This window comes from Melospiza melodia, chromosome 1, assembly GCF_035770615.1.
Source record: "Melospiza melodia melodia isolate bMelMel2 chromosome 1, bMelMel2.pri, whole genome shotgun sequence".
In the NCBI taxonomy this organism is placed as follows: Eukaryota; Metazoa; Chordata; class Aves; order Passeriformes; family Passerellidae; genus Melospiza; species Melospiza melodia.
This window is the reverse complement of record NC_086194.1, coordinates 163671019-163698514: the sequence shown is the minus strand read 5'-3', so window position 1 is coordinate 163698514 and position 27496 is coordinate 163671019. Positions and strand designations below refer to the sequence as shown.

The following is a 27496-nucleotide window of genomic DNA, read 5'->3' as shown; positions in this document are numbered from 1 at the left end:
TGCATGACAAAAAGTTCCTTGAGTATCATCAAGCTAAGCTCAACATGCCAGGAAGCAAGTGAGCAGCAAAGAGATATTGATCACAGAGAAAAAATTTCCAATAGCAATTTTAAACCAATCTTGCCAGAAGGCAGCTGGATTCCAGAGACTGTGACACCAGCTACTGCATCCTTCTGTATAATGCCAGCAGATTTGGGAATCCTTAGAGATCTTTGATGTCAGTCTTTATTCACCACTCAGAAGGGATATATCTGGGTTTTTTTCCTTTGTTTCCCATGTTTCCCTTGTTGAATTGATCTGTCAGTTCTTTTTGTTTTTATGAAAAAAAAATGTTATTTAAGTGTGATCCCATTTAAGGATATATGTGCAGACTGACAGTTTAGATGTTGTTCATCAGTTCCCAGATAAAATATTCAGAAGAAATAAAGTGACTTATGATCCTGCTTCTCAGTTGTAATTAAAAAATTTAAGAATTTACGTTGCAGTGGAAGTCTGAGCCAGCCATAAACCTAGATGGCTGTTGGGAGTTAATTTAATTTAGGTCTCAGGGTCACCTAGGCTTTTTTGAAGATACTCTAGTTATTTTTTAAATTGGATGAGATCCTGAGAATGGGCTGAGGGAAGACTGAGTAGTACTCCATACATCTATAGTCTGTGCTAAATACTGTGCAGTTTGGTCATTTCAACAGAAAGTAAGAAATTTGTTAGACTAGGATAAACTCAACAATGTCAAAAAAGTTTGCTTATGGGTGAAGAGCAGTAGCAGTTTTGAGGATAAAATTCCTGATCCTTTATGCAATACATCCAGGGCACAGTGAACTAAATGCCATTTCTCCAGCCTTTAAACATATATGCACTTAAATCAGCCTTCTGGGATATAGGAGTGTCTGTGCTGGAAGTTCGCCTGAAGTTTAAAGCACTAAAATAGCATTTCAGACGTAGCAGAAGTCAACTGACTTTAGAGAAATTGCGACCATAGGATTAACTATTGCCCTGCCAAACTTGCAGCAGCACAGTATTCTCTCTTTGTCAGAGAGGAGAGAGCTGAGGTGTGCTCAGAACTTCATGGTCAAAACACCAGTGGATTTGAGCTGCCCTTTTGCATCCTAGTTTTCAGCATTAAGGAACAACTGCATCAGCAGCTGGGACCAGTAGGAGGCAGGGATGAAAATGTGTGCCAAGTACACATCATGTCCTCTATCTTCAGAAATCTGGCCCTTGCCTGCTAAGCTGGCCCCTATTTCCTTATCCTGTCCTCCTCATATGTGCTGGCTGGGATGGTAGTGGGGGAAACCTCAGTTAAGTACAGACCAGCAGGGAGACACTGGGCTGCTGCTGACTGTGAGCTGCTAATAGCCCATGCCTGGAAAATGGTAATAATTATGGCATGCTTGTCTGCTTAAATTTTTGCTCTATTCATGGGTCAGCCCAAAAGCCAGAGCTGTGAGCTGGTTTATAGCTCAGGTCCATTTCTCTCTTGGCTGCATTTTGCTCAGTGCGTGTAGTTAGTTTCTAACTGATCAATCTTGTCAACAAGAAATTAGGAAGTATTTAGCTTCTCATTTCTCTGGATATAATGATAGATTCATAGACATTAAGTGGCTGGTACTTACAGCTACCTCATTTTAGCTTAAGCTGTGGCTAAAGCACCAAATTTTGATTGTGAGACACAGGATTCAACCTCATGGCTCCAACTGTTGTGTCTAACTCAGGTATGTATCTCAAGGGATAAAGACAAAATTAAAACAAATTCTACTCCTAATACTGTGAAATCTGATTAGTGCAGAAAGGGCAACTCTGAGCCGATATTTGATATGGTGATGATCACATTTAACCCCATTACTCATTCCTGATTTGCTTAGCATGTGCATCATGCTGGACAAAAAGAAATATTCACAGACCAAATCAATATGTTTCTTTTAACACTGGGTGTGCCCTTGGTTCTTTCAGCTCACAATGACCTCAAGTGCTGACATCTAGATTTGATCCAAGTTTTTATTCTGCTTTACAGAGAATAGCAGAATAGGGAACTCCTGATTCCAGCACTAAGGGAAGCAGGAGTTATGGCCATTCTGGGAATTTAATATAAGTTATTTTGTGCATCACAGTGTATCCAGTGGCACCATTAATTGTTCATTGATCCTCTATACCTAAAAGGTTGCAGCAGGGTTGTTTGCCAGTATCAGTTAAGCAGAACAATGGCTGTGGTTGGAAAAACATTGAACACTTTCTATGTTAATGTTTTGCCTTGTCACAGTTCTTTTTCTGCTGGGTTACTCTGTTCTGACCTGTCATGAAACACCTGTTCTTTAAGTGGTGCCTTTGCATGTTTTCCCTGTTAGTCTCTTTTTCTCTCTCTTACCTCTTTGTGCAAACATAGTTCTGACAGTGACTTTGGAATACTTCACAGCTGTTTTTCTTATTCTGAAAAAAGTCACCCCACCACCCACAAAGGAACCCACTTGGCTTTTCTTTATGTCACTGCCATTGTGTGGGTCTGTAAAGAATCCTGCTCCTTAAAAACTGTGCAACCAGCCACTGTTGTGTCATTTTATTCATCTCTTTGTAATTTTGGTTTTGGATAAAACTGGATTTTTTTCTCTAGGACAATGATGCGGGGGAAAGAAGGGAGCAAATTTTTAAAAAGAGAAAAGCCTGATGGTCAGTAAATAATGAAAAACACTGACGTAGCTAAAAAGCCTTCATGAATCAATGAGTCACCCTGACAAAGGCATGTTGTAGAGCTAGGAGTCAGGGAAACATCTAGACATTTGGCAAATCTAATGAGCTCAAATAACAGATATATTTAGCAGTGCTGTGTGACATGAAGGATGATTCTCATAGTCAGGTTAACCCTTCAACAATGGCAGGCATAATGCCAGTCTTCTGAGCACTGACTGAGATACTGGGCAGGAAAAGTTATGTCTTCTCATGGGGAGAGATTGATGTAAATAAGTGTGTAAATAATCGCTTTCCTATTCCACCCTTGTTTTTGTGAGAGTGACATCTACCTGAAAAGCTGTAGTAAACTACTCAGTACAAGGTTATCCAAGCAGGCTCAGGGGGAAAAATGAGTATTTGTTCTAAGAATGATGATGATGTTTTTACACCTCAGCTGAGCAGAGGCAAGGGGCTCTTTTTCTAATGTCATATAAAAAGCCCAATCCCAGACCCAACAATGTCAGTTCTGTGGAAGCAGGCCAGGATCAGTAACTCTCTGTGCCACTTAAAGGTGTAGAAGGGCAGAGCAGAACTGTCAAAATCAGGCTTTATCATCTCTACAAATTGTGAGGACAGCACAGTTCCAGGACAAGTCTATCAGGGAGAGTCTTTCACTACAGACAGAAGAGTGAACTGTACTGATCCAGGAGTCCGGAGACTGAGATTAAACCTACCAGTAGCACAACAAAGAGATGGAAGATTGGATTCAAGTATTTTATCTAATTTATCTATCTTAAGAGACTTATCTGTGCCTCTTGCACAGTGCGGAAAACTGCTCTCTGGGGTTAGCTGAGAGCAGGGCAAGTAACACTCACTGATGTTATGTCTCAGGTTGGTACCTGGTAACTCGCAGTGTCTGGATTAGAACACAGAAATTTTTCAGAGTTTAATTTCAGGGGAAAACTTTGGTTTCCTTTCAGTTTCAGAAAGAATTAAGAAAATTAGATAAGAGAAATTCCCTCTTTTTTTCTATCTAAGAACATTTCTCCATTTCACCTCTAAGTGATATGGGCAGTATGCCTCAAAGGTCCTCAGAGGACCATTGAGGCCTGAGATGGTGTTTAGTTTATCTAAGTAAACTCCATCCTCAGACACTCTGAGGGAGGTGGCTCTCTTTTAGGGAGATTAACACAATGCCATTTTACTACAGAAAAGAGGTTAACTCTGATATTGATAGTTCTGCTAACTGCTCAATTATTTTAACCCCAGGATAGGAAAAAGTCTATGACAGACACTACAGAAAGGAGAAAATAGAAAGATTAGGAAATATTAAACCGAATGGCAGCAAAAGCTGGCTCAGTCTCACCAGTATTAATTGAAAGGATATTTCTAATAACTTTGGTTTAAGTTAAAGGAGAACACAGTTTTCCAATACTGGATTAGAATTTAGATTAAGTCTAGCCCTTATCACGACCTTGTTGTAGTCTTGACCACTCAATCACTGTGCAGTTGGGTCCCTTTCAGAAAAATGGAGCTCACATTACTGTCTCAGTGATTATATAGTTTCCCACAAGGCAGAAACCCAGTGTGGTTCCCTCTGTCCCCAGAAAGTGTCAACGAGCCCCAAGCTGAAATCACAAAGTGTTGTCACCATGTTGTCTCTATTCCTGAGTGGATTGTTAGCACAGGATAACCAGGATCCACATTTTGGACTGGCCCAAAAAGCTCTGACAGTGGCAATAATATTGCATTTCAAACATAGGCTTGCTTTGCACTGCTGGATCTGGCCATCCTATAGACACCACAAAAACACCACACGGGTAAGCGGGTAACCAGGCTGGCTGAAATTTCAAGCATTTGCAGGGCATTATTTGTGAACACTCTCTAGAGTGAGAATGATACAATTCATTAGAAAATGAATTTTCAGATAAATTTACACAGGAGAAAGAATGACATCTCTTGAAGGAATCATTGCAAATGATTTATGCGGTTTAAGTCAAAATTGACTATGAAAGGTCGTTCGTCCCACAGCTGGTGGAGCAATTTACAGCTGATAAAAATGGTAGCATTCAGGCAGCCAATCTCTATCAAAACCAAACAAATTTATTACAGTGTCTCAAAGCTTAATACTTCCTTCACAGAGCAAAACCACAAAGTATGTGTAAGTTATGTTAGTGGCATGTGTCAATGGCCAAAAAAGAAGGTTTTGAGATGGAAGGAATTCCATACAACATACCTTCTGTGCATTTAGTGAACATCAAAAATCAGCATATTCTAACTGCAATGTTTCTTGTTGCAGTTTTCTGGAAATACAGTTTGTCCTGAAATGTCAGCACATAGAAAGATGGAGGTAAGAGTACAGGACTATCCCACCAGTCCCTTTTCATTCCTGTTTTATAATCAAACAGAAAAGTAAAGCAGATTTGTGAAGGAAAACAGAAACCTTATTGTTATTATTTGGAAGTGCCAGGCTTTAAAAAGAAATCAAAATACAACTCACAGTTGAATTATCAGTCCCCAATCTTGCCCTTATGATCTATGTATTTTATTAAAAATCTGTGAACCCCAAAGTCTATGTCTTAAAGGCTTGCAAAATCTCCAGCAGATGGGGTTTTGTTTGTGCATCACTACTGGGCCACATTTGCTCAGCCTGGCATATATTTTTTCCTCTGCCCCAAAATATTATAATTTGTATGCTTAAGATGCCAGAATTTCTGATTTTTCTGAGCTGCTCTCATCACTAGAACAGGCAAAACTGGCTTTAAGCCACTTATATCTTTCCATGGAGTCTGTAGACAGCCAGATGTCAGTCCAATACCTGGCATAAATTGCAGCAGCCTCAGAAATGTTCTGCCTGCTTATCCACACACACAAAGGGCTACTCTGGTGCCCAAGAACAATCAGGAAAGCAGAGTGCTTCAATTACGTTTCTTTTGCTCCTGATATCTCCTTTCCATTAGGGGAACACAAAGCACAGTGTGGTTCTTAGAAGTTCCTACTTTAAGTAATGAAGAGATTTAATTATTAGTAAGAACCATAAGAGGCGAGGTATCAATTTTGTGACCTTGTAGGGCTGGGACACAGACAATGCAGCATTTCTGAAATTTTATGAGCAAGAATGATATTTTTCTTTCTCCTGGTATCAAATGATCCAGGAGAGTAAGCTCTGCTTTCCATAATATATTAAATATATGCTATGACATCAATGAGGTATTTTTTCACCTAATGTATCTTATATCTCAGTAATTTAAGGTGCAGTCTTGCTACCTGTTCTGGGGACCTAAATTACACCAGCTAAGTGCAGATGCAAAATTATATCCATAATTTTACATGTTTAAAAAATATATTTTGTGTTAAAGACAGACAATTGAATATAATATGTGTATTTGAATGCATATAGAGGACGTAAATTCTGACTGGTTTTCAAGGGAGCATCAGTAAAACATTGCCAAAGGGAGAGAACTGTGTGATATAATCCATCTCAGACATTATTTCATGATCAAGGTAATTTTTCTGTCCCTGTGGCTATATTTTACACAAATATTGTTAAAGAAAACTGTCCCTATTTGTTTCATCATGCTTCTGAATGTAAATTTTGATTTGAAGTGCCTTCTGAAACAGAAAGCGAATGCTGAATTGAAGGGCTTGTGTCTGCAAATGTGGTGTGGGAGAGCCAATGCCTGAGTCACCAGGAAACAGCAATTACATCTGCTGTAAAATCACCTCCCATGCAGAGAGAATCAAGAAGAGGAGCAGAGAGATATGTCTGTGCACAGTGGTATGTGTCTTTAGCACACAATGCCTATTTTCCTTCTATTTGTATCTTTCCATCTCTTGAAACTTCTTCCCTGATCAGGCGGTTAATATTTTGTATGTCTCCTCCTTATTCCATGTCCCAGTCCTTTGACCTGTATCTCTTCTAAGAATTCTTCTTTTCCTATATGGTCCTGAGCATATACATTTTATATCATGAATATGACACAATCTTTGGCACAAAAAAAATGAGGTGTAAAGACTTTTTTTATTATTGTATCGATATGCATAATAGGGTTGAATTAAGATCGCTAAGAACCCTTAAATCTCAATTTTTTATTACATGCCTTGAAATTGCATCTATATTCCCTTTGTGTATTTCCTAAACATATAATTTTCCATGTCTTTAAATTATCAAATGAGGAAAAAGGATAGACTTTGTCTAGAGAAATAGATATTTCTCTATTGCACAGAGAAATGGTGCAAATTTGTGGGACACCCACACAAATCACTGGGGAGTTGGAAATCTGAGATCTGCCTCTGCCACTAGGCTTAAAGCAGAAACTAATAGTGATAGATGATTGTCATCCTTTCTATGAACAGCTCTGAAGGAGAACCAGAAGCTTTTTCAGAGGGTTTTGCAGAGATTTGCTTTATAGCAGACTGACACATAAAAAAATGCATTGAATGAAAATGTGGGCTGCTCTTGTGGACACTGCCAAAGCCTGGCTACAAAACAAGTGTTAAGTGTTTCAGTGTTTCTAAAAGTCAAAACCTTACTCTGAGCCATGAAGCATTAGAAAATTCAAGAAACAACTTCTCCACCTTTTTTCTTTCTTTTTTTTTTTCCCTTTAACTACAACAAAACCAAACCACCTCTGGTTTGTTTGGTTTGTTTTGTTGGGTTTTCCCCCCAACTTCATTCATGAAACTAGCTTCTCTTTAGGAAAAAACCAACCAAACAAAAAACATTTGAAACAGGCACCTAATGTAGAGTATTAAACACCAGTTCATTAAAGATATGAAAAATTATTGGCAGCTGGAAAGCAAGCCTCCCTAATGAGATGTATCAGCCTGATGTTACCAGCTGGCTTACAGCCTCTGCCTATAGCAATTGAGGGAATTTGAGAAATATTTCAGACTTCAGAAAGTCTACAATATAGAACTGGAAGCATGGTAGCCTATTGCTTTTTTTGGAAATCATACACATGGCCTGCAATAAAAAAAAAAGTCCCTCACAAATATTAATATATTAAATGAGGTAAATTTTTATCAGATGTCACACTTGTTCAAGATACTTTCATCTGAAGCTTGAGATAAATTGGTAACAGAGTATAGTAAGGACCCTTCACCCTCTACAGGTGTAGTTTTTGCCCATGGGGTTCTTGATTATTTTGTTTCTTGAGTTTTTCTGAAAAATACTCATCTGGATTTATTTTTACCCATTACAATTTACTAGAGCAGTTCTTCTTGGCACTGTGACTAGGTCTTGTGAAATTCTAAGCTTTTTATATATTTTTTTAAGGGAGTCATTTTGTATTAGCAACAGTGTATTTAGATCTCTCTACAATCAGCTTCTAAGGCTTCTTTTACTCTTTTTCTGGGTATCTGAGACCAGAAAATAAAGAGATGTTAATTAGACATGCTTGTTTTCTAATTGGGGAACAGATGGCAAGACGCTCTAGTATTTTAATGGAGACTGAGGCAGGTTTTGGGGTAATACTTTTGTTTGAGTGCCTGGAAATTGTATAAGCACAGCTCAGTTGCTCCTGTTACGTAGTTGTCTGAGACTGACTGGCTGTCTCAGGACATAGTCACACATCCTCTTCCAGCTCCAGCTGTTCCAGCTGAGACATTTACTCCCCACAGCTGTTCATCACTGCATCCAAACTGGAATTCTTTACCACCCATCTGATTTATTGGTGGAGAAGCTCTCAGAGGCAGTCCCCAGCCTGTTCTAACCAGGTTAACTACCACGGTGGAAGTGCTGTGCCTTTTGTCTGCAATGCCAGGGAGCAGCAGAGATGGGAGGGTAAGAACATTGGCTGCTCAGCTTGGGAAGAGGAATGAGGTGGGAGAGATAAAGCCACCTCTTTGGGAAGTGCTATTAAGGACAGGATGAAATGCATGTCCAGCCTCTGGGAATGACAGCCCACTGCCACTGCAGTGTGCATGCAGAACATCCAGATGCTTCTGTTTCACTTTTGCCTTGGAAAACATCCAAAATCTACCAGCTAGTCTCAAGGCCCTTGCTTTGAATGAGTTTGGAGCTGTCTATATCTATGGAAAGTTAATCACATCTTCAGAGCACTGCAGGGCAAGATCTTGAGAATATTTTTCTTTCTGAAGCAGTCTTTTATTGTCATCACAGTGAGTGGAGAAATAATAGAAAGGTGACATTGGCAAAACAGACTCATTGCCACTAGATGATTTGACCAGTTCCACCAAGGAAAGACAGAGAGAGAGGGATTTCAAAGAAAAATAAGCTTCACATTAGGGTATGAATGTGCTGTATTCCTCTTCTCCCTTTCTCCCTACTCCACTCCTGTTAATTTTAGAAATATTGAAGTCTCCAAAACAGAGGCCTGTCATTATTTCTTGGATGTAGAAGGCTCTACACATTGTAAGTGGCAGCTGAGCCCAGAAGCTACAGCTGTGCTCTTGGTGATCCATGCAGGAAGCAAGGATTATAGACTGAACTAAAATATTTTTTTAAATAATAGAAAAAATATATTGCAGATTTTAATTTTTGAGTGAAGAGTGAATTGTCAGAAAGAAAATAAAAAACAAAACAAAACCAACCAACGAACAAAACATATATACTGCTCCCATTGGCAGTTACTTGGCTGGTAACAATAAACATTTGTGTAGCATAGTATTGCTAATTTCTGGTCTTCTGACATCTCTTTACTTTCTCCTCCCCTAAGGCACAAGGATGAATTTGATGACTCCTAATTTCTATGATTCTATCATAGCATCTCACAGCTTTCTAGCTAAAATGCTCTTCAGTGTGAAATGAAAGATTTAGAAGAAGAAATGTTCTGCACAGAAGTGAAAGGTCCAGGGTGAGATCTAACCTAAGCTGAAAGTGTATGTCACATATTTTTTTTTCATCAGCTATGAAAGAACAAAATAAATTATTACAAATGTGAAAAGCTGAAGGTAGTGAGCACCAGGAGGACTATCCACGGTGATGGTTCTGTGCACAGAATCATCTTTGCCATTATTAGATTTAGAAAGCTCATGGAAAAGTTTATCATTCCTGTGGTTCTCAGACCACATTATTGGACTTTTCATATCTCCTCAAATCTGTTGGGGTGATCTGAAGCATGTGTGTGGGGGGAAATGAGAATTTTTCTGCTTTTTGCAAACAAAATAACTGGGTACTGCTTGAGTGGGCAGGAAAAGATCTTGTCCTCAAACATGTTCATAAGCTCTTTAGTCGTAGAAGTGTTTTAGTAGTAGGAGAATCAAAAGCAAATTTGTTCATGCCAACTATTGCACAATATTTTCCTACTCTTTTGCAACACTGAAAACAATGCCAGGAGAAGGTACACAAGTTAATAAAGTCATATGCCCTTCAAGCTTATCAATATGTACTTGGATCTGTATCATAAGGTTTTCACAGTCTTTATAACTTTCTTGATAGTGAATAATGTGTATTTCAGTCAAGGACTTATATAGGTGTTGTTCACATAACTTTTGACACAGTTGGATCAGTGTAACTTTATACCTGCTGCAGTGATAAAAGCATTAATAGATGAATGTGCTCTTCTGAAACTGCCCAAACAATGGAAAATAGTTTATGGCTTTTGATATTTTTTTGACTGTGTGATATTCTTGTATCACTCCTCTTTGCAAAAATTCTCATCCATATTTTTCAGATTGGTTTCCCAAGAGAATTTACTCAGTTTCTCTGGGGGAAACTGGCTGTTAAGGCTAAATCTGGTCACAACCCAGAGGACCATTTTCCAGCCCAAGCCTATTTAGGAAGGGAATGGCAATTTGTTTTCAATGACTTCACTCACTCTTTCTGCAATATTTCCAGTAAATGTAGGCGTTGTTCTTCTGGTGTGAGCTCAGCAAATCATTCCTAATGTGGTCCTAAGAGAAATTTTATATTACTTACTGAAATATGTACTTTTCTTTATATGTTCTTTATCTCTCATATTATTATGCTGAATCATTGTAAAATGAAAAAAAATCTGATGAGCTATCCACAAAAAAAAAAAAAACCTAAGCAACATTAGATCATCACAACTGGTGCTGCTAAATCAAATGCAAATAGCCAGTTATTAGCCAGCAGATCCAAACCACTGCCAAATAGTTTTTGGTTGCTGTGTTTACACAGTGACAGATTCTCATGTTAGTCATATCCTTCTGAACAAATGTTTTGGATGGATTCTTAAATCAGTGTCCACAAGGAAACAGAGGGAGGCAGCCAAACTCAGTTGAACAGCTGCCATTGACAAAGGTTAAGCATTTACAGTCACTCTCTGCCTGAGTATTCTAAGGAAACAGTAAGGAGTGAAAAACAGAAGGCAAGGATGTTCTGTACTCTGGGCAACAATGCAGTAAGGGCGACAGAAGTGATTCCAAAATAGCCAGAAACTGGGCCAGATCCTGTTCCTGTTAACATCACTGGTAAAACTCCCTTCAGCCTAAAGGGACCAGGATGGGGCAACTGCTCCTTTGAGAGACTAAGGAAAAAATAATGAGGTCTTGACTCTTCTCTTTTTGCTTCCACTTTTTGTTCATGAAGAATCTCTATGGGACTGAATAAAACTAAGTCAGGATGTAAAGTATGTGCTTCCACCAGACTTTCAGGAAGGCTAAGAACATACTGCATCCTCTAAATTTCCCTGAAAAACTGTAGCTGTTATCCCCATTTTTTTCTAGCCACTCATAATATTTCTTCTTCCCCAATTAGTTTCACTGACAAAAAATCAGCTGTATTACAGCTATGGAAGAATATTTTTGGGTGAAAATAAAATTTAAACCAAGGTGAATTTTGTTATTTCAGTCCTCACCTCACTCAACTGTAAATTCACATATATCTAGGATGACTTTTTGGTCACTGCCCTGACATTTAAACCTTAACCCTCACATAAACCATATGCAGGGCAGATGGATGGACAGAATTCACTGACACAATTCTGCTCTGACATCTCTATAATACATTGAATATACCTGCAGGTATCCCAAGGAATGGAAAGTCATGGACAACTGCTGCAGGCACACAGGACACAGGGGAGATATCCTTACTCACCAAGGACAATACAATTTTTAGGTTTCACTGTTTTTCTTCATTTTCTTTGGTTTTCAGATTAAAATTAAATCTGAAATATTTGCAGTAACTCTCCTGTAGATTTTAAAAAAATAAATGCAAATGCAAAGTAGGGAAGATATATTTACTTAAAATTTAGAACCTTACCTGCTTTTAGCCTATAGTGTTTCACTTGTTATCCTATAATAAGCAAGGGATGAGGATATATGCATAAGCTGAAAATATAAATCTTACTTGTAAAGTCAGACAGTATCTGAAAAAAGAAAAATTGTTTTCTCAAATGTCTGATTTGTTGTTCTTAAAGAAAGTGTCGCTGAAGATATATAGGCATTGAGCAGCACACTACTTTGGACTTTTTAGGTTTGTAAAGATCATTTAGTTTCTATAAATTAGGGTATGCTCCAGCACACACTGTGGGCAATGGTAAGACCCGTGAACACAGTTGAAGACAGCTTGGGCTTTTTGGGCTTTTAATCTCTGTGCAGCAAAGCAGAGGCAGAGTTCCTGTGAGGTACCTACTGCACCGCAGCAGAGATGAGGGCAGGGAGCCACAGTGAGACAAGGATCCACTGGCCTCGTGGAGTCACACCTCTCCTGCTCCTTCTGGTTATCAGAGGTGACACCTTCTTTAGGAAAAGAGGGGAGGGAGTGAGTTAAACATTCCATTTCCAGGCCCAGTATTGTTCCAGACACCATTCAATTCTCATAGCATGTCCATACAAAAACCAGCTGATAGAAAATTGTGTGGGGCCCTCTGAGAGAGAAGCCTCTTGCAGTCAGCCAGACCTCCCAAAATCCATCTCATGTCCCATGAGCTTGGAGTCCACTTTTCCCCATTTTTGCCATGATTCTGTTCTAGTGAGAAACAGCTACAAGTGATCCCTCAGCACACAAAACCCCATTCAAGATGGAGTGGAAATGTTTGCCTGGCCCTGGCCTTTAGCCTTTACAGAGAACTTCAAGTGCTTTTAGTGAAGGTCTAAAAACCTGGTCTAGTGGAATCTATTCCATGGCAGGGGTTTGGAACTAAATGATCTTTAAGGTCCTTTCCAACCCAAGCTGGTCTATGGTTCTATGAAGCTGGCCCACCATTTCAACTCTTACATAAAAAACCTTCATTCACCAAGACTGAGATATGGCAACCAATATTTTGCTGATATTGTAGTATAAATAACCAGGATACTACCTTTTTTACCACATTTCTAAGTTCTCTTGGGTCAGTAGCAACATCCATGAACAGTAGTGATGGGAGGCAAACTTGCCATATTTTGTTCAGTGTAATCCAGAAAAGGGTATGTCTGCTCAGACATGCTGAAGTAAACATTAAAGTTTTCCTTAGTTAAGGACTGCTAACTAAATTCACAGCTAGCCCAGGTGGGGCTACTGTTCATGTTAAAATGCTGAGTATGTATCTCAGCCATACAAATTATCCTGAAAACTAAATTCAGGGTAATCTTCTCCTGGCGCTAAATCTGAAGTGGATTAAAACTATATATTTTAACAACATTTTATTTGTCAGGTTATTTTTTTTAAATTTTTAGAACAAAGGAACAAAGAACTGGAAATCTTCCAGAAGAAGGGATAATTTGATGATTCCCCATATAAATCTAACATTTCTTCATCTTTTATAAATGGAATTTTGCAGGTCATTAGTCCGTTAATGTAGTATAACTATCAGTTGTAGAGTGTGTGTGTGTGTGTGTGTGTGTGTGTGTGTGTGTGTGTGTGTAACAAAAAGCATTAAAATGGTTGAGATACAGAGAAAATTGACTGCTGCATAGTCACCACTTTTAATAAAGATTTTTACTACACCCTTGGTATTATGGATCTATAATATGCAAATGTGCAGCATCATTAATATGCATTTGCTGCATACACCCTCCATAACAGAGTATGTTATGGGAATACAAATTAAAAACAATACACTCGACTCAGCTAAATTTTAATGGCCCATTGTATGAGTGATCCCCAGTTGGGAGGTACCTAAGCCCTTTGTCTTCGATGCTTCCTTTCCTTCCCCACATCCATTTTCTTTATTTGCTCTTGTTTTCACGGACACCTCCACAGCTGAATAAGTTAGGTCTCAGCATAAAAAGTAAAGTAATATGAAGGTTCTTTGTTACCTTCAGCAGGGGTAGCTGGCACAAGAACTGAAAGCTGAGTCCTAGAAATTAGTTCAGCCAAGAGTGCTCATAGTGGGATAAGCTTGCAGCCCAATCTTCTGCAGAAATGTACCCTGAGGTTACTTTGGCTTGAATTTGCTGCTGAAGGGAGCTAAGGCATTGCCTAACAGAGGTGAGTCATTTGAGCACATCCCCTGGCACACTTCTGCTCTCTCCTTCCCTTCCTGGATGCCTGTCCAGGGAAAAGAAGCTTCTGATCCCTTCCCCTTCATCCATCAAAACCTCTCTGGAGGGACAAGATCCCTTCATCTGCCAAACCAGACCAAGAGCTCTCTCACTGACTCACATATACCAGTGGCTTAAGTTTTGACAGTGGATGCAATCACTGGTCTCAAGTTTTGCCTTCTGACTCTCTACCAGAGTCAGCACTTGTGCTGCAAGGACAGACAGGACAGACATAACAATGAAGCATCTTTAAAGCACTGCAAATTACAGCCCAGCATTTTAGTGTCAACTGGTGTTGACTGAGGCTTGACCTAAGATGAGCCTCAAAATGAAGCCTTGCAGGAGACAGTTCACAGGCAGAGCAGACAGGGACCCTGCTGGCATTAGGAAAAGCAGATGCCACCCAAAATGAAGTTACCCATCCTCATTAGCCAGTGCATGCAGTCAAACCTAATAACCAGCTTGCTGGTCTCATCAGTGCTTTTTGCCTGCAGGCTCTGAACTTCGTAGATCAGATGCACCTCCAACCACACTGTGGGGACAGTGTCATCTGACAGTGACTGTGAAAAGGAGTGGTAGGGAAGGTAACGTTTTCCACTGACCCAGTTAAACCTAGCAAAGAATTGGCTAAAAGTCCTTAGTGGATGTTAAGAGTTTAACACACTGCCAGTTTATCCTCATGTATTTAAGGCTAATCTTATATATGCTAACATAAACTGAAGAATTTTTAAAAAACCACAGGCACTTTTACAGTTTCCTTTATTCAGTAATGGATTTTTCTTTATTCAGTAATGGATTCCAATGTTATTTTCCTTTACTTAACAATGACTGTCCCAGAGCTTAATCCTTCCAAAATGCAATAGGGAGAAAAATAACACAGCAAGATGCACTCTGCTAATTGGACTTCCCAATATGGTGTGAGGGCATTTGTCACTCAGCCTGCTTATTCAGTGCTGCATATTCAAGCTGTTTCAGCAGGTCTAGCTACTCTTGTGGGAAATTAAGCTGCAATCAGATTCTGCAGTCATCCAGGTCTAGACTGTGATATTGATCACAGAGCAGACAGACTGAAGGAACAAGGTTGAAATGGACACTTTGTATAAGAGCACAGTTACTTGACAGAAAGTGGTCTTTTGCAGAGGCAAATCTGCTATATGAGGTGTAATGTGGTTGACTCCAAAAGCTGTGAATTGGCTGGGAAGCCGTAACATAGGAAAGATTCCATTTATTTTAATATGTCTGTCTCATGTCACCTTGTCCATGAATCTGAATTACACCAAACCTTGGAGTTTAGTGTAATTCAGGATCTCTTTCAGATTTGTAGTCATTAATCACAATGTCTTTCATGGAAATTTCATCACAGATGTGAAGAAAAAGCATGCTGCCCTGACGCAAAGATTGCAGAATCTTTGATGCAGTTGCTCTGTCCACAAATTCTTTGGTAAGTCCCAGCTCCTGCCTACAACAGGAATCAAAAAAGTTGAAAACCTCAGGAAAGCTATACAAGTTTCCATCAAGTGACAGATTTTCAGCTCAAAGCTTTGTCCTTTATCAATACTTGATAACTACTGAACATGGGTTGTTGAAGTTCTTCATGCTTTGAACTAATTTTACCACAGCTATAAATGACATGTTGACCATTGAAGCAAGAATGGGATGACATAATGGAACCAAACATTTTCATCTGCCATTTTCAACTAGCTGATGATTAATTATGAAATGTAATATTGATAATATTCTAAGTGTTCCTGTCCAAAGCTGAGTGGGAGTGGGTATGTAATGTGAAAAAATATTTATTTGTATACAAATAATCCAGGCTAGAATGGGCAAAAGGCTACATAAAAATTACAGTCCTGAACACTGACTTATAAAGCACAGATATAAATTCCAGAGGGCAAGTGATGACAGAGATAGAAATGACAGTTGTGAACTAGGGTATTATTAGCTCACAATCAGAAGTTCCTAACAGAAACTATAAAATCATTAACAAAGTTTTTTATTCTTAAGTAATATTTAGTAGTCTGAAGTAATATATTGTGCACTGTACAGGAAGCTCAAAGAAAACTGCCAGTGAATTGACACAGTCACTAAACCTAGGCTATAAAAAGACTATAGTGAGCACTACTACAGATGGAAAGGAAAGGACTCTTACTGAGGATAAAATAGTTGTAGATTTTAAGAAACCTCAGAAAATGTAACTGTCCAAATAACTTCTAGTGGTACCTTACAAACTCTTCTGACATCACAATATCCTTCACATAATGTTTTCATTTGTGAATAGGATAACCAAATTTACAGACATGCTTAAGCAAAACACATACAAAATAAAAATATTTTGAAATTTTTATTTCCTTTCCTATCTTATTTTTTATAAACCCCAGAGAATAAGCTAAATTAATGATTATTTTGAAAAAGATTCAAAAAGGTTTTAAGTGCACTTGCATCCTACTCTTAGAAATATTTGATCCATTACTTCCATCTCTGTGAAATAATGTCCGTGAGGAAAATACTTGGTCAGCTTTTGAACAAAGACTGGAAATTGCTCAGAAGATATTCCCTTTTCCATACCCCCATGGTGCCTAGCAGCAATGAGCACCCTGCTGTCTTCACAGCTGGAGCTGCTAAAGGAGAGCCCCGGGATGACAAAGACCTTCTTCACAGAACCCTCCCTTTGGTGGGCTGCAGCAAGCATTGCTGACAACAGCTCCTACTGAATTACTTTCTAGCTTACAACAAAAAGACTTTGTTCCAAAATTCTTTCCTAGGACCTACCTGGTACTAAAGATCTTTTTCCTCAAAACCAGCGAGTTCTCTACCAGACATAAGAGAGGAGAAATGGCCTGCACATCTCAGAACCATGAGTTTTTACACTGTGCCTGAGCAAAAGTTTAAAATTTCATATGACCATCATATATTTCTCAGAATAAAGGAAGCAAAATGAGAAGTATTGAATAGCAAGCCTAAGAGACCAAGAAGTTCATGGCAATATCCACCAGAATGTCAGTTTAAGCCCTGTAACTTACAGCAAAGTAGACTTTTAGCAGAGAGATATTTCCCCTAGAGAGTTAAAATCCACTAAGTCCAAGCTGAAGGAGACTGGTTCACAGCAAATAATTGAAAATTCCCCATGCTTCAGTCTAGATTCAATTCACCTGATTGCTGGAAAATAAAATAAACCATCACTTGATAGGATAACCTTGGTTAATCATTCAGTCTTCTACTCATAAGAGGAAGATGGCAGGTCACAGTGCTCATCCTTAATAGCAAAAATAATTTCTTCATTGAAAATTCTGTGTCTCTATATAGAATTTTTCTTCAAAAGATTATAAAAGTTCATGTGAAAAACAGTGCACAGGGAGGTTCAGTCTCGTCTGGCTGAATTGGCTTTGAAGCATTGGTCTCTGAGCCACTTGCTACAATTAACAGGTCCCTTTCCTCATTAATATTGGACCCAGCTGGTTCAGGCCCTGCAAGGATGGCTCATCTGGCACCCTGAAGAGATCAGTGGAGGAACATAAATACAACAGAAGCCACTGCCATCAAAAAAGCTGCTTCTTCAGCATAAGAAAATAACTAATTTACATAAAAAAGTGATATTTCATTTTCTCATTCTATGACCGTTAAAATAAACTGAGCATTTTCTTAATATCCAGAGGAATAAAAAAGGAGAAAAGCAAGAAGGTGTGGCACAGCACTAGTGAGGACCAAATAAGACAGAAGGAAAGGTAGTTCAAGCTCAAACTCTTCCTTTTCCTTTTCCTTTTCCTTTTCCTTTTCCTTTTCCTTTTCCTTTTCCTTTTCCTTTTCCTTTTCCTTTTCCTTTTCCTTTTCCTTTTCCTTTTCCTTTTCCTTTTCTTTTCCTTTTTTCTTTTCTTTTTGCTAAGTTGCAAATATATATTGAGCCAGAGAGGAGTACAGACAGAAAATTTCAGAAACTATAGATTCGGTATCCGAATCAGATGCTGTTTCCCATCCAAGGATCTTTAGATGTTTTAGGAAAATTGATTAGATTCCAGTGCAACTGAGAATGTTATCCCACTCATCTGACAGAGAAAAGAGAATGACATTAATTGCTACTGGCAGAAAACAAGTCTGTATCAAAGCCTGGGCCAAACCTTCCAAATCTTGGTCTCTACTTGTAAGAGAATGTTACTGTCCACTCCAATGACTCTGGAGGTTGAAAATACTTCCTTTTCATATTCCAAACATACACATATATCTATTAAAAACAAAAAAACAAAGATAAAACCTCACCAAATTTTAAAATCAGATATTGGCTTCCTCAGGAAGCCAATGTTTTGACTGCTTTAAAAATTGGTCATTAAAAGACTTACAATAGGTTTCTTTTATCAACTTATTTCTTTGTAAAATAAGTTGATAAAAGAAACCTATCTTATTCATTAAGTTGACAGTCACTGCAATATTCATGCCTTCAAAATAACCAAGTTTTCACTTTCTATAAATTAGTGCAGGGGCACCTCAGTGTTCTCACTCATGTTTCACACACACCTGTTAAGTAGTGATTGTACTTGTGAGTTTATAATGCTTGCACTTCCTGTGGACGGCGGTGCCTCTCCTGCCACAGCCATGAGAGGATTTCCAAAGCTGTTCCAAACGTTTATTATGGGAATAAAAATTGTTATGCTGAGTGAAATCTTACATGTTGAAAAAGTCCAGTTCCTCAGAAGGCTGTGTTCAGCCAACTTGACAGGCTGTGAGGGCATTTGTCCTGAGGCAAACGATGCACTGTCAGCCCAAGGGAGCCCGCTCTCCTGAAGTTTATCTGGGATACCACAGCAGATGAATCATTCTTCTGGTAAAAGCGTCCTTGTGTGTGCTATTAGGAAAGAAAACGGGACTCAGAACGCATTTAGCAGATCTGTAACTGGAGTTGAGCAATGCAGCCAAGCCCCAGATTTCAGCAACACATGCTACTCTGCCCTCACACTACTTGTAAACAACTTCTTTCCTTGCTGCTTTCCAGCCAGTTCACTTCCCTTTCTAATCCCAGGAAGTCACTGCCCACCCTTAAATGCTGAAAGATACATTTTAATCAAGTGGAGAAGTGAACAGTAGCATAATTTTACTTAGAGCACTCACCAAGCCACACTTCAGAGCTATTTGGGGAAGAAACCAACCACAGGCAGGCAGCCCCCCTTGCAGAGTTCAGGCTGGGTGGTCACTGGAGCCAGGGACAACACAGTCAATTCACACAGATGGCCACTAAGTCAGCCAGGCACATTTGGGGAATAGCCAAGATGTTAAAAAGGAGATGCACACCTTCAACTCCCTGCAGCTCGAGTAGCCTAGACCATTATTTAGACCAAATATCACCTAGTAAATTCAATTTCTATTTACAAGAAGCTTAATAACTCCATTCTGTTGCAAATGTATCCTTTTTCATTACTCCCTGTACTTGTTCTACCCCTCAGTCCATATTTTTTCAGATTTCACACATATTCTCTAGAGTCTGTGTGCCATGTTTCTTGGTATGTTAATTGCTGTCAGATCAGAAGGAGCCGGGACAAACTGTACAGTACTCAACAGCCATTTCAGAAGATGGAGAATGAGGAAAATTTGCTTTGACCTGTTAAAGGCATACTGAGACACCAAGGACACTTGGTGAAGAGGGCAACAATCACCCTATGCTGATGAAGACCCATAATTCAAAGATGGGCTCCCATGCTCACAGAAAGCAAGGAGTAGATACGGCACAGGAAGAAACAGCACTGTATTAAAGAGGGAACATCAAAAGCTGGAAAAAGATTTAGCAATTTGTGAGGGCTAATATTTATCATTAATATTGCGTCTGGTTTTAGCTCCATGCTCCCAGTAGATTAAGAATTGCAAAACCTTCACCCTGAGTCAGGCTGAAGGAACATGAAGATATCAGAAAACTTCCTGACTTCCTACTTTTCATTTCATCTTATTTACTTCCTCTTCCTTGTTTTCTTCCCCCTTGTATGACTGAGCATCTTATTCTTTACTGCATCATCCATGTCATACAGATGATGTCCATCCATAAGGCTGGGGAGGGAAATAACACATCTAAAAGACATAGATGCACATTGCAGCTGCCATTCAACAAAGACACAGAGAGATGTGACAAAGTCCCCATCACACTTTGTCCTTCCATGAGTGGCATCTCAAGGTCAGTAACTCCCACTACTTGCTAGCTGCAGCCACTGAAATTAAAATTAGTAAGCTTTGGGTCCCTTTAAATGTCACAGAGGGAGGCCAAAACCTCTTTAACCATAAAGATAACATCTGCCTCAGAAATGGAAAGCCAAAGAAAAAAGCCCAGACAAAACCAGTTGCATAAAACATGTAAAGTTTGCGCTACTTGTTAAATACAAAACATAGTCATGTAAGACAAAAGCCTGTAACAGAAATTTTTAAAGCCCTGAAAATACAGTATTTTTTTGTATCTACATTCTCTGAACCTTATATTTTTACAGGTCTGTAAAAAAAAGTTAACTCTAACATAAGTAGAAATGCCACAGATTTACCAGGGTCACTTGGAAAGTTAGCAGAAAGAGGTCACGCTTCCAATCACATTAATATACTAACGTGCCCAGCAGTAGATTATGTTAATTTTTAGAGTAATTTTTAAGATTTGTAATGCAACACATTACTTGATAGGATTTCTGAGCCTTCTTGGAGCTTATTAGTCTGCCTTTATAAACCAAATGTCAGCTTTATCAAAGTCAAACATTAATTATTAGTGATGGGCGAACCTCAGAAGGTTTAGAGGTTAGGTCTAGTTTGACCAGACAGGCATGAGACCAGCTGCTTTTGTGGGTCATTTTGATGGCAGATTGGACTCCTGATTCTGCAAATGCTGCACAGTTATTGCAATGTAAGCACCCAGACAGAGCCTGCTGCCTTCTAGGAGGATGGTGGAGTGTCCTGAGCTCGGCAAGTGTGGGTCTGCCCTGACTCATCATTGTCAGACTGCACCATCACCACTTCCCACAGCATCCCCTGCAGTGGGTGTGACTGTGCACCATAACAAAACATCTACAGGGAGCTGGGACTAGGAGAGGAGAGGAGAGGAGAGGAGAGGAGAGGAGAGGAGAGGAGAGGAGAGGAGAGGAGAGGAGAGGAGAGGAGAGGAGAGGAGAGGAGAGGAGAGGAGAGGAGAGGAGAGGAGAGGAGAGGAGAGGAGAGGAGAGGAGAGGAGAGGAGAGGAGAGGAGAGGAGAGGAGAGGAGAGGAGAGGAGAGGAGAGGAGAGGAGAGGAGAGGAGAGGAGAGGAGAGGAGAGGAGAGGAGAGGAGAGGAGAGGAGAGGAGAGGAGAGGAGAGGAGAGGAGAGGAGACATATACTGAGGTATATGCGACAACAGATAGAACAAGAGGACACAGTCTCAAGCTGCGTCAAGCAAGATGTAAGTTAGAATTAAGAAGGAAATATTTCACAGAAAGAGTGGTCAGATACTGGAATCATTTACCCAGTGAGGTGGTGGAGTCATCATCCCTTGAAGAATTCAAAACGAGACTGGATGTGGCACTTGCTGCCATGATCTAGTTGAACAGTTAGAACATCGGCTGGACTTGATGATCTTATAGGTCTCTTCCAGTCTTGAACTTCTGTGATTCTGTGATTCTGTATACTACTAATGAGCCAGAGAAGTCTTACAAATATTCTAGGACAGACCTGTATACATTTGTATAAGCTAAATGACATATTGGGAGTCACAAACCCAGGAGCCTGAACACAAATCAATATATTTGCAAGGGCTGTGCTTGAGCTGAAGAGCCCAGCCTCTTCTCAGGACTTATTGGCTCAAATAGGGTGACTTTTTACTCTAGCAGAGCATGCCAACATGGTGTAAGTGAATGGTATGACTTTTGGGTTGAAGTTTGCAATAAAGAATACTGGGTGTGCCAGCATACATCAGTGAAGACAGACCTGAGGGGGGCATGTGTGAGGAGTTAAGCTTTTGGCCTGGAAGTATGATTGCTTACAAAAAATGAGAAAGTTTAACTTGTTTCTGTATTTCTGTGAGTAACCAGATGAGTTTTACTGCATGGCAGAGATTTACTGGGAAAACCTGTGGTCACACTGAATAACCAGCAACAGGACTTCACCAGCTAATGCTCCTCCCTGTCCTGTAACAATGGTCCTTCAGAGCAGAGCTACAAGGCTAGTCCACGACCTCTCTCACTTTTCTTTATTTTTTAACCTGAAGCTGTTGTTTTACGTAACTATCACCATTGCTACTTGTGGGAGCGATAGCAGATGGCTCAGATCATCATCACCACAGCTCAGATTTCTTCTTCACTGCCTAAGGGTGGTCTATCCCTTTCTCCTGTCGCCTGCTGAATTTTTAAGCACTGTATGAAGAGCTTGTAGATGAGAAAGTTCCCTACATACACCCACCTCTTTATTAATTTTGAGGCAATCTTCTGATGGAGGGGAGATGGGAAGGCATTATTTCAAACTGACAGTGAAAACTCACTGAAATCTCATCCTTCTGTTACTTTTTTTTAAAAGCTGCCATTGCATCCAGAGGGGAAAGTGAGCACTTGCATGTCAGCTGTTTTTTGAGAAAGAAGGACTGAGTCCTCTTTCATTTTGAAAAGAAACAGGCACATCCCCCCAGGGGATGGTTTTACCGTGCATTAAAGAAAGCGTCCATGTCATTTCCATTTCCTGTGGGGAAGTCTTTTCTCAGTGCTGCAACTTTTGAGAAAATTCCTGAGGTTCTTGTAACTTTCCTCATCCATTACATGGGGAACTTAAAGAAAAGGACACTTAGGTTTCCTTTCATAGTGAAAACCAACCACCAGAAAATGGGCACTGGTGACACGAAGTGTAAAACTCCACAATAAATTTATGCCTAAGTAATAGAACAAACTGGTTGTGAAGCAGAATCTGAACCTAGTTCTCCCAAATCCCAGCTAACTCTATAGCTGCTGCACCAACTACAGGAGCAAGGAAAGATCAGCATCAATCTTCCCACATCTAATTATTGTAGAGAGCCTACATCTTCCCCCTTAGTGCTTGGAGATGGCCACTGGGGAGAAACATGGCTTTAGATGAATCTTCAGCTCACATCAGCCCAGCTACACTTGTGTCCTCATGCTAGAACAAGAGCAGAGCTTATGAGTAGCTGTGTCAAACCCACGTCAGATGCCTGGACACTATGGCAGTAACAGCAGCAGAAAGCACAAGAGTGAATGACATTACAGCCATAAGGGGAGCAGCGGCCAGTGGAGGAGCCGGTGTGATTTCAAGCATATCAGTAACAGGGACAGGCAGTGTGGAGGCAGATAGGCCTCTGAGAAAGCAAAGGCAGCCAGCTGCAAGACGGAAAATGCTGCTGCAAAGCTGGTGAGACAGATACTCTGATGGGAGTGGGACTGCAGCAGGAGCTGCAGCAGCAGGAGCTGCAGCAGATGCTGCAACTGCCTCAGAGCAGTGAGCAGGCAGAGTGTAGAGATGCAGCTGCAGGTGCTCTTTCCTTCTGAATTCCTAGTGGTCACCACTTGCTGAATGGGAACAAGGGCTTTTACTTTTACACAATAATTTCTGCAAATTACTGGGGTGTGGCAATGCATGGCACTGAGACCAGAATTGCATTTCTCAGTGATGATCAACCCCTACCCCACTTCACAACAGCATGTACAGGCCATTCAGTGGGGCGACAAATACAATAAAGAGTTACTCTGAAAAATCCTACCTCTACCCCTTATGCTGTTCTGTAGCTGAGAGTATTTTATACCCCAGCTTTCTCTGTGAATGCAGACTCTTCTTAGCTAGAGGAGAAAGTGACTGTGACACTTGCTGAAATCTTCATAGATTGGATTGCTCCCAGATTTTCACCGGCTGTGCCCAGCCTAGGTCCTCTCTCAGCCTTGTGACAGACCTTTGTTGAGTCCAGAGAGAGACTGTTTCATCAGATAAGTGGTAGAAATTATGCAAGCCTTTCCCAACATGGCACAACATTCTGATAGTTTGGGACATATCAAGCAAAACAAGACAATATTCAGAGCATGAAATTTTATCATGAAGTAGTTTTTTTTTTAATGTCTTTTCTCAGAAGCTATGCATTCAAATATAAGCATCTGAACCTACCCAATGAACACATATTATTCTGGTAGAAGAAAAGTTTCAACACTAAAATTGAAAGATTTTTGAAATTGGAAGGTAAACAGAAAAATAATACTCTCCATGGCCTTGAGACCATGGTGAAGGAAGAATGGACACTACAATCATGGCCAGTTAAAGATGTGCTCTGTTCATTTAAGAAGAGTCTCAGTTCTCTTTGAAAAAAAGGTGATATTTTCATTCACTATCCATTAGAACTATTTGAACACTTCTTAAAGATATTTATAAGTCTTTCTAGGCAAACATTTCCAAACTGTGTGTGCAGATGAGCCCTTCAGAAGTAACTTGATACCTCCTAGTTACACCATAATAATTGATATTACAAGCTCCAAATTTCTCCCTTTCCCTCTCCTTTTTTTCCCCCTTCATTTCTAACTGTAATTTCTATTCAAATGAAATCTTAAATATTCTGCCCTGACCTTTGCTGGAAGGAATTTAATTACCTATGGAGTTTACATAAATTATATGGCCTGTTTGTTTAAGATTAATATTACACAGAGATCAATAGAGCCATGGAGCATCAGTATAAAATGGCTTCTTGCAAATGCCACCAAAGGTCACAAAATTCTTTCCGGGAAAAGGGGACAAGAGACATGGTGTGGCACATTCCTGTCGTCAGTCCAGTGTTTGTCACTGCTGCTGCATCTGCAGCCACTCAGGGATGATTTATCAGCTGTTGGAGGACACTTAGTACAAACACACTATAAGAACCAGCTGAGGAAAAATTAATTGAATGCAGTGATGACTACAATTCATCATTCTCAAAAAAAATGGCTCAAACAGTGAGAGAAGGATGATACATCGACCACAGCTCAGATAAACTGCTTTTTATAACACTCTTTGGAAACAGCCTCTTGCTCCCACAAATGCAATGCCAGTTTCCTTGTGGAAAAGGCAGCTCTTATTCTTGGTTTATGAGATGATGAGGACACACTCAGTATGCACAGTCAAAAAGATTCATTAGAAATTACATGCTTGTAGCTTGTAGAGCTGCTTTCTGTATGCCCTAGGTATGTTTACCAGAAAATCTGAATTTATTCTCATATTAGGTTGACAGATTTAATGCAGTGAAAGTGCAACACTGTCAACACTTCCTGGCTGATCAAGACTAGATGGAGTGCCAAGAAAATGTTTCCCCATGTTAAAAGAAAATGGGTTGAGAGAACAGAGAAGAAGGAAATAGCAGAAGAAAGTATCCTACTGTTACAGCAGTGATGTGAAATGGCAAATTGGGTTTATGTGGCCAGGTTTTGGTAGTGGGGGGCTACAGGGGTGGCTTTTGTGAGAAGCTGCCAGAAGCTTCCTTCATGTCTGGCCAGTCCCAGGCAGCTCCAAGACAGATGGGCCTCTGGTCAAGACTGGGCCAGTTAGAAATGATGGAAACACCTCTGTCACACACATAGAAGAAGAAAGAAAGGTATTGTGCAAATGTAATTGCATCCAGAGAAGACTGGGGCGAGAAAATGTGAGAAGAGCAGCCCTGCAGACACCTAGGTCAGTGGAGAGGGAGGGGCAGGAGGTGCTCCAGGCTGAGATTCTCCTGCAGCCCATGGTGAAGACCATGGTGAGGCAGCTGTGCCCTGCAGCCCATGGAGATCCATGGAGATGCAGAGATCCACCTGCAGCCCCTGGAGGAGACCCACACCAGGGCAGGTGAGTGCCTGAGAGGAGACTGTGATCCCATGGGCTGTCCATGGCAGGGACCTGCAGGCAAATGGAGAGAGGAGCCCAGGCTGGAGCAGGTTTCCTGGTAGGACTTGTGACCTTGTGGGGGTCCACAGTGGAGCAGCCTATTCCTGCAGGATTGCACCCCATGGAAGAGTGACCCACATTGTAGAAGTTAGTGGAGAACTGTCTCACATGGGAGGAACCCACACTGGAGCAGGGGAAGGACTCTTCTCCCCAAGCACCAGCAGGAGCAACCTGTGATGAACTGACTGCAAACCCCACTCCCATCTCCCTGTGCTGCTGGGGCAGGGGGTCAGGGTGGGAAGGAGGGAGGGATTGGGGGAAGGTGTTTTAAAAGCCTTATTTTGCTTCTCATTGTCCTGCTTTGATTTTGTTAGTAATAAAGTCAATTAATATCTCCAGTTTGAGCCTGGTTTTCCTGTGATGGCATTTAGTGATCTCTCGTCTTAACCCTTGAACTCTTATATTTTCTCTCCCCAGTTGCAGAGGGGAGTGATAGAGAGGCTTTGGTGGGTGCCTGGCATCTAGACAGGGTCAACCCACTGCAATCTCCAAAGACTACTACATCTGAGTCAAACTATAGAGTTCAACCACAGCTTTCCACTGAGAAACCTCTGATTTTGACAATAAATTCTCCTATTCTGACCCTCACCAGAGTTAAGCACCAGATGCCAAACCTTTTGCTAATATTGCTAATGTGAGGGGAGAATTTCACAATTGTTCACAAACTAGCAGCTCCCATTGTGACATATTTTGAAAGAGACCAGTAATTAGTGTACACAGTTCTTAGGACTTCTAACCAATTAGCTCTGTGCCAAAATAGAAACTGAGCTTTTATGAAAATCAGTTCCTCACTGTGGTAATTAACAGAGTTGGTTTTTTTTGTTCTTTTTTTTTTTTTTTATCTGCAAGAGGTGGGCAGAATGATTTTAACTTGACTTTGAGACCTGCAGGCTGAATTTCCAGTCTCTGAAAGAAGGAAAAAGCAAAATGGTATCCTCCTTTGTAGACTGGGATGGAATTCTTTGGTGACAACTATATTTTGGTTGGTATGAAAGTCTTTCTCAGCTCTGCTTGGGATAAACTTCTATTGGGATGTGAGACTTACCGGCTTTATCTCCAGGGTATGAATTTTTGGGGCTATAATAAACGTGGATTATAAACCAACTGGAAAAGTTGGTTTTATTGCAGTTCTACATAATAGAGCACAGAAGCACTTGACCAAGGACTTCTGCTCTACAAAGCAGTACAGCATGCAATTCCATACATAGGAAGATGACTTGAAGCTATACAATCTGGAGCCTCATTCCGAGTATAGTTGGATTCAGGCCTTTGGTTTGATCCACTGTGGAGAGGAGGCTCAGAAGCTGAATTGAAGTGGGATAAAACTTGGATGTTTAAAAGGCCCCAAAAGCCAAGCAGAGTTTTGATGTGGAATTATGCTCTGAACAGCATTAGCAATATTACCAATCTTCCAATTACTATGCAAGCCTCTTTCAGCAAGCCTGGAGTCAGAACACCATGCTGAGGGAGCATTCAAACAGAAATGATACATTCAGGGCAATAAAACTCCCATTGTTTCCATGTCCTATAATAAAGCCTGTAAACCACAGATGCAATCAAGGCCATCTTTTGCAGGGCACT

General features: G+C 40.2%; 1 long non-coding RNA gene across 2 annotated transcripts in view; it reads right to left on the bottom strand.

The window, feature by feature from the left end:
• Positions 1-27496, bottom strand: part of LOC134430650 (uncharacterized) — an 88920-nt gene that overhangs the window by 21091 nt on the left and 40333 nt on the right. Inside the window, exon 3 of one of the 2 annotated variants that reach the window (XR_010030886.1) lies at positions 18753-18886. The exons of the other annotated variant lie outside the window; for it this stretch is intronic. This is a non-coding gene — a long non-coding RNA (uncharacterized LOC134430650). Of the gene's footprint in view, positions 1-18752; positions 18887-27496 lie in introns of those variants that run through there. 2 annotated transcript variants of the gene reach the window in all.